Raw genomic sequence first — 13,246 nt, forward strand, 5'->3', positions numbered from 1 at the left:
TATCCCAACTGAAATAATCATGCATCCCTCCAACTCTCCTCAATCCCACAAAAGATTTCTCAGTTTTCCCGTAGCGAGGGAAAAAGGGGCAAAACGCTCAGTGCCGGGTTAGCGCTGGGCCGAAGGCAGAGCTGGAGGAAGGGAAAAGGAGTTTAAAGGCTAAAAGGTACTGAGATGGCGCACCATGCATAACAATTAGCTCGAGCTAAAATCATGAAAACACGGAATTCTCTTTTGACTGCTGTGTCTCACACTGGTATACTCTTCAGTGCCCTTTTCCACTCGGACTATCCTCCTTCCATTGCCCTCAAGCACTTTCTACCCACTAACGTGATCAACCCTGGCGTTTTCCTTGTATCGTTCCACCGCCCCCCCCCTCCCACCCCCACCCTCATCCCTTCTGCACCCTATTCAACGGAAGTACAGTGAGATAACGCCGAGTTACACGCCCTCCAACCCTTTTTCCGTCCATTCAGACTCCAATTCCTCCGATTATTGTGCAAATTTCCATGATTCTGTGCAATCGAATTTATTATTAATAAATCACGGATGGGGAGAAAGAAGAAATAATGAATGTTATTGAATGATTGAATAAAAAATAATGATGATTGCTGGGGAAATAGGGAAAGGGGAGAGGAGTGATATTTTCTTGTACCGGAAATAAGTGTCTTTGAGGAAGGGTTGCTTCGGGTATCGGAGAATCTTGAAGGGGATCCTAGGGGAGGAGGTGTTGAAGAAGGGTTGAGGGGCTTGACTGGGAGAAACGGATGGTACCACGCACGTACGGCCGTATTAAGAGCTGGGTAATGTATGGTCGCTTCTTCCCAGAAAGGGCTTCCCTTCAATGATTTAGGATGTCTTACGATATGCTCAATGCTCGGTTCATGATGGTCATGCGGATTATGGATGAGTCTTTGGCAAGGCCATTCTAGGGATCAGAGTGCTGAGTTGTTGATGAATTTGATTCTCAAAATTTTTTTAAAGATTTAAATTAAAAAAAATTATATTAGTTGAAAAAAATTCATTGAAATAATCAACATATTTTGCGCCTCACCAATCACCATTTTTCTCACGAAACCGAAAATTTTAGGAATTCAGTAGTGAAGTGGTAAACCGGTTTAAGTCGATCTGCTCTTCGCTGAGGTTTCGAAAAATATCTTTGAATTTAAGAGAAATATCGAATTTTTCATTATCGCCTTTTTTGGAACCCTCAATTCGCTCTACAATGAAGGCTATTATAAAAAATTTGGTATCTCCCATAAGTTCGAGATGCTCATTAAGAACTGACCTGAAACTGATAGTCTGAATGACTTAGACCGGTTTACCACTTCACTATTGAATTAATTAATTAACTGATACCCTGGACCTTAACAATGAACTGAATAATTTATGAATATTCACTAAATGTCCATGACTTTTTTTAAATAATTTTTTTTCTGCCACTCGACTGTTCGAATGACCTAAATATTCCAGAAAATAAATTATTCTCAAACAAGTGCTTTTTTTTTCAAATTCTCTCCATTCTCATAATTGTTCAGAATAACAGTGTTCATTTTCTTTCGAGAGATGGTATTACAAAAATCCCGGAACAATATATTCGTCTTCCCCGTAAATAACAATTCCGCTTAAAAAAAACTTATTTTCACACCTATTGTTACTCAAGCATCCGTTACGCATTCTTTTTTCCCGATAATTTTGTTTTGTGTAAACAGAATAATAACGTGAGAGCTGTGGATGGGTTTTGCTTGCAGAATATAGGTATGTGATAGGAACTAGAAATACAACAGTGGTGAGTGAGAGGAGAGGAAGTCGTTTACGTAGTTATACGACTTAGAAAACTCGGCCCACTCACCATAACCCATGGAATCGTCTTCCTAAACAGGAAATCCTCCTTTGAAGGTAATTGTATATGTACACATTGCACTTAACCATTCACTTCTGGATGATTGCAGTTCAATTGGGTAATTAAGAAACAACAGGTTAAGCACTGCATTCTCCGATATTTCATCGATTCTCGAAGTAATTAAACAAAATCGCTCTTCAGAAATTCAAAGAGAAATTGAAATCGGGCTTTTGAACAAATTCGAAAAATTATTGAAACCCATAATTAAATTGAATTTTAATTAATGGACATAGAGAGTGAGACCACCATATCTACATCCCAAGAAAAAAATTCATTCAATATAATACGAACAATGCCGAAATTTGAATTTAAATGATGAACAGTGCGGCCAAAATGTGGAAGTAAAAAATCGAATTACCGCTCAGGTGTTCTGTAATCAAGATGTAATCTGAAGTTTCATTCATGTCATCTCCAATTTTCTAAGCGTAAAAACCCACCACTCGCCAACTGGTCCATGAGAATGCAAATAATCTAATTTCTACCCTCCTATTGGGACTTCCCCCCTTTTACAATTTTTTGTACACATTTTTTCCCACTGCAATCGAGGCGCTTTTTTCTCGGTACTAAATTCCCTAGAGTAAGAAACTTCCATTGGAAAACTCATTCCCTTTGTAATGAAAAATCCCGTGTAATATATGTCACATGACACAAATACTACTCACGATGAGAGAAGTGGATAACCAATAAAATTAAAAATAGAAAATTACAAACCTCTAACGAAAAATTATTTTTAATTATTCGATTAGAGAAATTTATATCTACTTGCTTTAATTTATTTATGATAAAAGCTATTTATTAATTGCCCTTTTTTTAGCGTTATGTATCGCTCGATTTATTAGCAAAGTTGTTGGTTATCGTTGAATATTCGGAGAATTATTCAGATATGTCCAATTTCCAACTCATTCCCATTCGATACTTATCACCTTCTAATTAAAAACTCAGTTATCTCTACTTCGCTATTAGAGTCAGACATAAAAAAACTCATATTCTTCAAATTAACGCAGCCGTAATCGTATTAGTGAACACCGGCACCGTCAGTGACACACAAGTGAAGGAGAGTGACGATTACGACTGACCAAGATAACATAATCATAATTCCTGTTGTGTAAAACGTCTATTTATAAATAAATATCACCAGTGACAACTATGAATGAGTTTAAAGGGACGAATGGAGGAACGAAAATGTAACAAACAAATGAAAGATGAAAAATTGAATGATTACCGATGTGAGGAGAGATTACATTCATTCAATTTATTTCTGACAGCACTCTATAATGCAGAAAATGCTCAGAAGTTTAGATGACGTGTGTTGTGTTCTTAAATCACTCAAGGTTGAGACCCGAGGGAGATTCGAATAGATGGATACGTAGCTATCCGAAATCGACTCAAGGTCCAACGGAGAAACACGAAGTCAGTGTCACGGTAGTCAATGCCAAACTATAGTAGAATTAATCGTTTGGCCTAAAGTTCAATTATCAGTCCAATTTTCAATTAAATTCAGTGATTGCAATCAGAACGATAACAGCATTTCACTTCTACTTGAAGAATCATGTGATGCGATGATATTGCAATTTTCATTACGAATGTAGAAAAAGTATTGAAAAATATCTGAAATATATTCCAAAACCATTGAAAAGACTCTTCCAATAAGAATAAAAATATTAATTTTTTTCCATCATCACCGGCTTAACTCAATTATCAAATTAATTTCCCAGCGATAAACATTTAGATAATACCTATAAAAACTCCTATGTCACCCTTTTTCTTTGCAAATTATGTTTGCTTTTCCATTGTGAGTAGGTGAAGGGAAAGATGAATAATAACTCTGTCAACAATACTATTGGAATACGCAAATGGAGTGATTGAATCGTGATATGATCGATTGAATGTTTCTCGGTATTCAACTAATGCCTGGCCTCTCAGATTTCGCTCACTTTATCCCCGTGGAATTGATAGCACCGACATCGCGAGAAACAATTCAGAGGACCGGGTTCATTATTGAAAATTATCCAATATCCAATTGATTTCATCAAAAACTTGAAAAAAAAAAAATTCGCGACTTGGCCGGATGGTACGTGGATATCCTTAAAAGCCTCTGGACCTATCGCATTATCATTTCAATTTCCTGGACGAAAAAAAAACTCGATAACAAACAATAGTTTCTTTAATCGAAGTTAATTCAATCGCCGCACACGCACACGCGGCAATCACCCAGTCAGTTCCCTATAATCTTCACGCCAGTCGACGCATTATTCCCGGGATATCGCCTTGTTTGTACAGTTTGTTATTTACTCTGTCGGCAATGGGCAATTGTAATATCCGGCGAATTGAATTTTCTTTAATTCGTATGGTTTTTACCCCAACCGTGCAAACCTCCACTGTATTATTGAATTTTCCATATTTGATCTGTACCCACAAAGGACGTTAATTTTCTCCAAAACAATTACGACTTTTTATCCTCATTTTTCATGCTTAAGGAACTTCCTCATATGGACAGTTTTACGAAGACGTGAATTCGCGCAAGTCTCGGTTTTCCCTGTTACATTTCTCACCGGTGTTGACGGGCTCTATAAATAGTTTGTGTGGTTGTCAGTGAATGAGAAAAAAGTGTTGAAAAAAAAATTATTTATGTTCCCATATCGAATGACTTTTCGTTTACTCGCGGTTTGTTATCATCAGTCAGTCAACGAGGGGGAAAAAAGGATAAAGAGACACGTTCGAATCAAGCGGTCGTTGTCTCCCATTCCGGCGAAGGTCGATCAATCGAGTTCGATGGACACGTGCATCAACACGTGCTCCAATTCACCGGACGAAAATTTCAAATTGACGGAAAAATTATCGTATCATGCATAACATTGGACTGAAGTGCCAAATTCATGGATGACTACTAGAGTCATAATAAATCATGTGTCTCTAGTTTAACTGAGCAAATGTTCGCTGTATCCTCCAACCACGAACGTTTGTCTTTCAACCGCCTCCACTCAACATAACGGAATAGAAAAACCGCTCGCACAACGTAAAAAAATCCGAGTGCAGCCAAACACGAAAAATAAAAAGACGAGAGTGGAAAAAAAATTGAGACAAAACGAAGAGGGGAAGAAAAAACAAAAATGCATTTACATACGTCTTGCGCGATGACGCGATGCGCCGCACCTGTTGAACCGCGTAGTGCTGTGACGTCGATTTGGCGCTCTCCCCTCGGCGTCTCCTTGTTCCCTATCACCCACAATGCACCACCACGAAAAAAAAAATCACGCAAAAAAAATCACAAAACTGGGGAGCACCGGGAAATATCACAACATATTAACAATCATAAAAAAAAACACTCTTTACTGCACTTGAAACATGACTGGTAATTCCTCTTCATCCATTAATATTCCACAGGCATTAGCACACACCAATCCCAGAGAGAATAAACATCACAACAAGTTGAGGAAAATCAGAAAAATAATAGTCACAAAACACTCACCAATATCAAAATTTAATCACACGCGATTTCACTTAAAAGACTGACTTATTCAGCGAACGATATTCACTTATTACGCGGACACGAGGTTCAATAAATCGTTCTCACTCCGGCGTCTCATCCAAAACGTGTGTATACGCAAAACAGTGAAGCCAGAGAGCAACTGAGAGAAAATTCTGAGTACGAAGATTGGACAAGGGGGAGTGAGAAGGAGCGAGAGAGGAAAAATGTATTCCTCGGCGGGAAGGCAAGCGTTGGCCCCCGCGTTGTTTGTCTCGCGAGTGGCCTGTTTACATGTTGACTCTCTGTTTACGCGTTTCGGACACCATTCCTCACCCCGCACCGAGGCTCCCCCTTCTATTCCGCACTGGCTCCCCTCTCCCCACGCTCCTTTGTTCTCCCCACTCGGGCGTCCCTGCCACAACGAACTGAGGATGTTTTGCACACCCCGCGTCCCGCCAGCCGTAGACACACTGTTTAAGTCAGCAAAGTCGTGCGTCTCGACTGCTTCAACTCACGTTAACTCCCTTCCCCCTTCCGCCGACATTAGAATTGTCCTCTCACACGCATTCGCGTGATACTCCCGACAAAATTCACGTATTTATTGTTTTCTAAGTAATGTCGTTCAACTTTATTAAGAGCTATTTTTATGGCGTGGATGGCTGATTGCCTGGGCCCGAAATTTTCGTCATGAAAAATTTTCAACGTGAAGGCGTTAGCGTTGGGCGGCCATTTCTCGGAAACAGGTAATGGAAAAAAAATTAATATTGGAAATTCTTTGCTGAGAAATTGGAATATAAGGCTTTTGCTGAGGCGAAAATTCATATTTATTTATTTATTCGGGTAAATATCTCATTCCAGTATGAGTAATTACAAGGCTTGGTAGAGCACGGCCCAGGGATGAGTGAAATAATTGTTATGAAAAAACAAAAGAAAACCCATAGAATGCAGCGTTGTGACGCTGGACACGCCATAGGCCGTTGGAAGCGTTAGCCCGCGTTAACATGTAAGTAATACGTTTGATGCAAATTGGTACTAGATATTTTCGATGACTATACCTGGAGACGCCAAATGGCGAAATTACGTTGGGGGAAATGCGATGGAAAGAATAATTCAGATGATTAGGAATGATGAGGAAAAATACTGAAATACTTTCTTGGAAATTTTTTTGGATATTGTTCCATTGTTGCCTACAATGACACGATTTCGAAATTTCTAATAAATTGATGGAATCATACTTCACTTTTTTTTCCAAGTTGCATCTTCCCCCTTCGTATTTTTCTAAATTTCTTCAAGTTGAGAAAACTTTAGTTTGAGGTATTTGTTCAATGAATGAGAGTGGGAGATTCGACTTATTGCATTATGAACTTGAGAATCATTATGGCAAAAAACAACACGGCAATGAGGAAACTTATTCCATCATAAAAGCATAAACAAAGAAATCAAGACCTGACGATAAAATTTGACAAAAAACTCCAGTAAATAACATTTTTCCATTCGAAGGAAAAAATAGCGTGTTTTCAGATAATGCATTACATCAATTTATTTCGTAAAGAAATAAACAAATGCATCAATCATTCCTCGTAGCAAAAACGAGTGCATGGATTTCCCACGAACTGATACCTAAACATCCCAATCTATTTTTGAAATTCAGATGAATTTTCATTCTATTCAGGCATTTTTTAGAGGCTAAGGAATGTCAGTATGAGGGAATGTGTACATTTATTTTTGCTGTGATGCTTTCAAAAATCGTTTTTTAATATTAATCGTTAGAATCAAATCCAACTACAACTTGAAAAATTTTTCCTCCATTATTTTCCCGATTATCATTCCGAGAAATCTCGCAGGAGCACCATAAAAAGTGTTTTGATAACTGCTGATTACAAACGTCACAAAAAACTCCATAAATAGAACAATTATTAAACGTTGCGTAATGACTACATCCGGGGAATAACACCAAGGAAAGGAGTTTAGAAGTTACGAGGGCGTCATATGAACATCGACCCATTGAAGATCCTCAGGCAAAATCGATTGTACCCGGTTCCATTCGTGCGTGTGTGTGTGTGGGCTTGGGGGAATAAATGCCTGACAATGAGAACGTGTGAGATCAACGCAACGTCGCTGGTTGAATGAAAAAAACAAGCAAGGAAACGAGCATGTCCAACATCAGACATTTCATCGTTACTTTATGATTAGTGGCCTTCGTATTTTGTTTTTTGAATTTCTGCAAATTCCATTGTCAAACTCCTGACTCTCGATACTTCACTGGCCAATTTTTTCGCCAGTTGTCTCTGTCAATTTGCCTAAAAAAATTGACATTCCAAAACTACCTCATAACTACCGGAAATTTCGTATCCAATCTATTTCACTCCAGAATAATTCCAATCATTCCTCGGTGGTGTCATTGGAACATAAAACTGCTCCAAATATGAATATGAACTCATCTCCATTCATCGTTCATCCCGGTGCTTCAGATCTGATGATCTCAGCCCACGTTATTTATCTATTCCAATGCCAATGAAATGGCCACCTCCTCGTTGACTCCATATTCGCTAGAAAATTTCTCTTACATTTTGATTTCTCTTTTATCATTTGCACACCAATGCATAGTCTGGAAATCAAGTGCCTAAGAGAAGCGAGTGAACCGATGGAAGAAGGGAAACACGTGGAGGACAGAGACAGGACAGTGGACAGGGGGACAGAATACAGATATATCCGAAGACAAAGACTCGACGAAAAACGGCGTATGTTGCGAAAGTGTGTGTCAGGGCGCGTGCAGAACGGGAGAAAGACGGGTTGGTGATGATGACAAACGGCTCGTGTTCACGCTGCACACATTACGCTCACTGTATGCATTATAACCCGGAATACCTTCCACGAAGTGACGAACGTTTGAGTCATACGTAAAGCAACTGTCTTATTCTGTTTTGTTGCTCTTTGCTGGATGCCGACTAGCGGTCTTTGTTTATCCTTATTCCAATGATGGTAATTACAATATAAATTCATAAAGTCAGGAGATTATCTAGTGCTCTGTCTCTAATTATAAAAAACGGGGGATTTCACATAAAAATTACTTGACGATTCCGGAAAATTTTCTAAGAGACCATTCTACTCGAGAATTACAGAAAAGTTAAATTTATTGAATATTTCTCTTGGACTGGAGTAGGGAAAAAATTATTGGCAATTATTGATAATTATTGTCTATTACTCATTTACTTGAAGGGAGTAATTATTTCTTTAAAATCGTATTTCTCCAATTGAGTAATGTCAAGAGAGCCTGATTGGATTTCAATTATGATAATGATGTTGCTTTACAGAGTGAATATATTGCACGTAACCTTGAATTATCTTCGTGATTGATTATTCATTTTTCTAGAAGAATTTCATTCAACTTTTTAATGCCGATCATTGCTAAAGAAGTTCATCAAAGGCTTAACTTCAAATACAGGGATTTGGGGCTCGGATCTTTCGCAAAAATTATGAGACATCGAAATGAATATTCCAGTTATTTCGAATATTTCCTGATGGATTAATTTCTGTCTTGAAATTTTGAGATTTTTAACCAGAAGGTTTTCCCCTCGCGAATAAGAAATTCATCAGTAATTCACCGTCATCCTGACTCTTTTCCCTATTCATTTGAGCTTTTTTTGCTTCATGTTTCATGCTTTAATTTGTAGAAAAACGATTCGACATTGTAACATCTCTAATATCATGTTAATTGCATTAAGTCGCCGGGAGGCAACCCTTCCACGTCACTCCGTCCCACTTGGAAATAAATCCAGTGAGTCTGTGTCTGTTTTCGTCTCACTCTGCTCTTCGTGAAAATTCTTGCCTCATCTTTTTACCCCATTCCATGCCCCGTCCGCTGGATAATATTTCCACTTTCATTTCTGTGTTGTCTGTCTCTTTTTTTTTCGCAAGGGTATTTCACTGCTTGCGACAATTCTTCATTAAGCATAGATCCGAATGGATGCGAACTTATGCATCATCCGTGGTAATGGAAATGAGAATGAGAATGGAAAAACAAGACTGCTGAATCTTTCAGGTGACTTTATATGATGATAATTTAATGACTAGTAGATTTTTTTCATGAGAATATGAAGAATATCCAAGTTTCATTTACAATTTAGGATAATCTGCACGATACATTCAGTCATTATATTTATCAATTAATTTGTGAAAAAAGTTGGAATATCAATCATGCACTTGTAAAAATAGTCAGCTGAATTATCTCAACTAAATCAATTTTTTTTATGCATAATGTAAAAATTTGAATTTTTTCATTGAGTGCCCATGTGCTTTAAACATGTTCTACGAATGTTGATCACATTAACATTCCCCTTCAACGCAGGCGGAAACTTTCAGCTTTTAACATTGGCAAACCCTCAGAAAACGAAACATTCGCCATAAAATAGAAATCTTCGTTTAAATAAAATATCTCACCGATAAAATTGAGATTCGAATTATCGTTTATGTTACCCCGGGTTTATACATAACTTGGATTTTCGTTTTGGTCAGAGGACTTCTCGGGGCCTTTATGGACAGAACAGAGGAGAACTACCAGAGAGGTATTTCGCGAGTGAGAGTCCGGAGATAAGGTAATCCGTTCCCTGAAAACTCTGAGAACCCGTACCATCTCCATAGCACAACCGAAGGTTTAAACGCAAACTTGAGGATTGGGTGGGTTGGAAAACAATAAACACAGTGAGTTCATAACCGATTAAATTAGGAGTTGAAAAAAAAAAAGCGGAAATGGCCTCTCTCATTAAATAAATTTAACAACAAGTTCAACTCTCAAGTGAGTGAAATAAACAAGTGAGTAGAATTCAATTGTACTGTTGGCTCTTTGTTTTCTGGAAAAAATACGAGGTGAAAGTTTTAAAGTCTCACCCCATCTCCACCTTTTTATTCCAGATGAGGAATAATAAAAGAGAGCTGTGGGGGGAGGGGCAAATTGAATGGGTTAAAATGTCTTGAATGGATATTGAACAATCGTTGGAATGCGCGGTCTAATACAAATACAATATTAAGGAGGCAGTCGTTGTCTGTGGACCGAGGAAATTCATACTGCCAATTATGCTAACGCTCTTACATAAATCTCTGATAAAAAATGGAGGAGGTGGTGGAGGTGGGAGACAAATGCCTGGAGATTTATATTCTCAGGTTCTTCCTTCAGACAATTTCAATGAATTCGGTGGTCCATTCATGTCCATAGCAGTTGTCTATTCAACTTCATTCCAAGTTTTTTTTGTTGACGGCTATAACTCGTGTGTAGGAATGGTACAATGTAATAAGTCAATTTATATAATTCCCTTCTGTACGCAGTTTTGCACCAAATGGGCGATTACATGCCATTTGTTTAAACGTAAATGGTTCTCAACGCTGGAAGAGAGTTGTTACGACAGAAAAAATTGTAGAAACAAATTGACTTGATGGGTTTCATGAAAAACTGCTTAATTTTCAGACATTCTCGACCCTCACTTACTAACAAATTCTTGACATCTGAAACCTCATGACCAGTGGCTGTGCCACTTCGATTTCCCCGATCCAGCAAATCAATAAATCATCGTTTTCCTCATTCAATAATTCACCAACCTCCGTGGGAAAATCTTTGTCATTCAGCACCGTGCCAACACTAGTCCATTATTTATAATTGCAACAGGGAAAAATCACAAGTGCACACCCGCAAATTCGTCGAATTCTCGCAAAAAGTAAAATCGACGAGTTGACTTCTGACTGGAGATAAAACCGAAAGATGAAACAGTGCAAAATGCGAGCAACAGAAACTCCCACTAAGTGCCACCTCTGTCTCACATTCCTTCTGCTCACGCGACTGTACCTCATACACAAAAACACATTACCCCTCCCCCCCTTTTTTTTAGCCCTAAAGAACTCAAGCACAACAAAAATGGAAAAAAAATAAGGCGAAAGAACAGAAGAACAAAAAAACCATCAGTCTTTCTTCCATTTTGGCTGTACCCTGCACTGCATCCTCATTTCCAAAGTTGCACGAGAACTTTAAACTTTCCAAAGTTTTCCCAACGATACTAATTAACGAAAGAAGCCCCTCCCCTCGGAGTGCTAAGTCGAATCGAATAAACATCCACCTCCTTCCCCTCAGCCTCACGCCCCCCATCCCATCGTTTTCTGATTTATGCTAATGTTTTTGTCTTACGTTAGGAAATACACCAAAAAGCGATCTCCATCGGTAGTTCAGATATATCCCACTCTCTCCTCTCTCCTTCTCTCGCACTTGCTTGCCTTCTCTCTTTCCCTTTTTCCAAGACACTCGGATTAACTTAACTGCTCTAAGGTGGCAATAAAGGTCGAGCGATTTAACTGGCGTTCACATTATTATTATCAGAGGAGGACGAGAGAGGGGGAGGGAAAAGGGAGAGAGAGAGGGTTATATTGTGGCCCGTAGGCACCTTTTAAATGTGTTGAACTTACTCTTTCTCTGTATGAGATGTTTTATGGATATATATAGGTATATAGTAATGGGAAAAGTTCGGACTTTCAATACGATTACGAGATGGGGTGAGGAAGGGGTGATGTCGATCAATCTGTCGATGCAACCCCTTTTTGTTTCTTTCCCTTTTATTTTCTCTTTCTTTGTTCACGAAAAAAAAAAACGTAAATTGAGGCAGTTTTTTTTCTCTCGTGTCTGATTTTTTCAGTTTATTGCGCTGTTTTCTTTCATTTTCATGTGAGTTCTGAAAGCCCAAGTGAAATCCGAAATTTTTAAGGGAAATTGATACCTCCTTTGTACATGGATTATTAATAAACCGAGGTCGCCTTATTCATCTCTTCGAATTTACTGCAATTGCATTCGAGGCGAGTGTTCACTTATTGATAGATGTCTCGTCTCGGTAGTTCTTATTGGTTTTTCTCCTTTTTTTCCTCCGCTTGCTTTGAGTTAGATATTTATGGAAATCGGGGCGGGGTATTTAGTTTACAATTCAACGGTCGATGAAAAATTGGTGAAAATTTAATATCAATGGTTTTCCGTTTACCTGGTATTGAGGTGATGTGAAGGGTTAGTGAGAAGATGGTCTTACCTGGAACAGAAATAAAATTCATTGGCGTATCAGAGGGATATTATTGTGGAGATATTTTACTACTGAAATATGGGATAAACCGCTGACAAGAATATGTCTTTGGAATATCTTTCAGAAATTTTTGGAAGAATGAAGATCTTTGGGACAATCTTATAGGGATTCCTGAAAGATATTCCACGTAAAAAATTTTCTCGTCATCAACGTCGTCTTGTAATCAACACATGCTAAATTGAGCTCTATTATATTCCTTCCTTCTCACTCAGAACTTGACTGAAAAACTATATTTGTAAAATGAATCGCATTTCCTATAATTGAAGAATTATTCAACCAACAAGGAGTCGTAAAATTGATTAACCTCGAATTGAAATTATCTGCGCAATTGTTGAATTATTTCGCCACTTTACTTGGGGGAAAAGTGGAGACACAAAACTCGTTTGTTTTCATGAGCTTTTTCTTACCTATTTGGAACCCAGGGGAGGTGTGCAATGCCGCGAAAACTGCTCAATAAACTCAATTTAAGCGCCCTCATTCCATAACGATATACTAATCATATTCCCTGGGCGATGAAAGTACGTTTTAACATCGTACAATCCCCTCCCCGATTGTCCCAAGTAGGTGGAGTATTTTTTTTTCATCTCCAGAAAATGTAATTTTTATTTATTTTTTCACGAGCAAGACGGGGTAAGGCCGACCACGAGAATTTTTTGCCCTCTTTTCTAACCGAAGGCGGTCCCCTGCTGAGGTCGCATTGTTCGACCGAACACGGGGACAATGCTGCGGCTGATCATTTCCTTCTGCAACCCCTTTAGCTGAGGAAAG

General features: G+C 38.4%; 2 protein-coding genes across 8 annotated transcripts in view; one reads left to right on the top strand and one right to left on the bottom strand.

Moving 5' to 3' along the window:
• The window catches only part of Foxp (Forkhead box P), a 138,264-nt gene that overhangs the window by 113,884 nt on the left and 11,134 nt on the right, over positions 1–13,246 (bottom strand). For 2 of the 6 annotated variants that reach the window (XM_064123324.1, XM_064123323.1), the window contains exon 1: positions 5,028–5,765. The exons of 3 other annotated variants lie outside the window; for them this stretch is intronic. The gene's annotated coding sequence lies outside the window, so the exon portion shown is untranslated. Of the gene's footprint in view, positions 1–5,027; positions 5,766–12,382; positions 12,428–13,246 lie in introns of those variants that run through there. One more of the 6 variants, XM_064123327.1, reaches the window with a different exon arrangement.
• Sha (shavenoid) overlaps positions 5,800–13,246 on the top strand; it is a 76,295-nt gene continuing 68,848 nt past the window's right edge. For both annotated transcript variants that reach the window (XM_064123305.1, XM_064123308.1), the window contains exons 1-2: positions 5,800–6,115; positions 6,231–6,375. The gene's annotated coding sequence lies outside the window, so the exon portion shown is untranslated. The remainder of the gene's footprint in view (positions 6,116–6,230; positions 6,376–13,246) is intronic.

The sequence above is a fragment of the Diachasmimorpha longicaudata genome, chromosome 6 (assembly GCF_034640455.1).
Source record: "Diachasmimorpha longicaudata isolate KC_UGA_2023 chromosome 6, iyDiaLong2, whole genome shotgun sequence".
Classification (NCBI taxonomy): domain Eukaryota; kingdom Metazoa; phylum Arthropoda; class Insecta; order Hymenoptera; family Braconidae; genus Diachasmimorpha; species Diachasmimorpha longicaudata.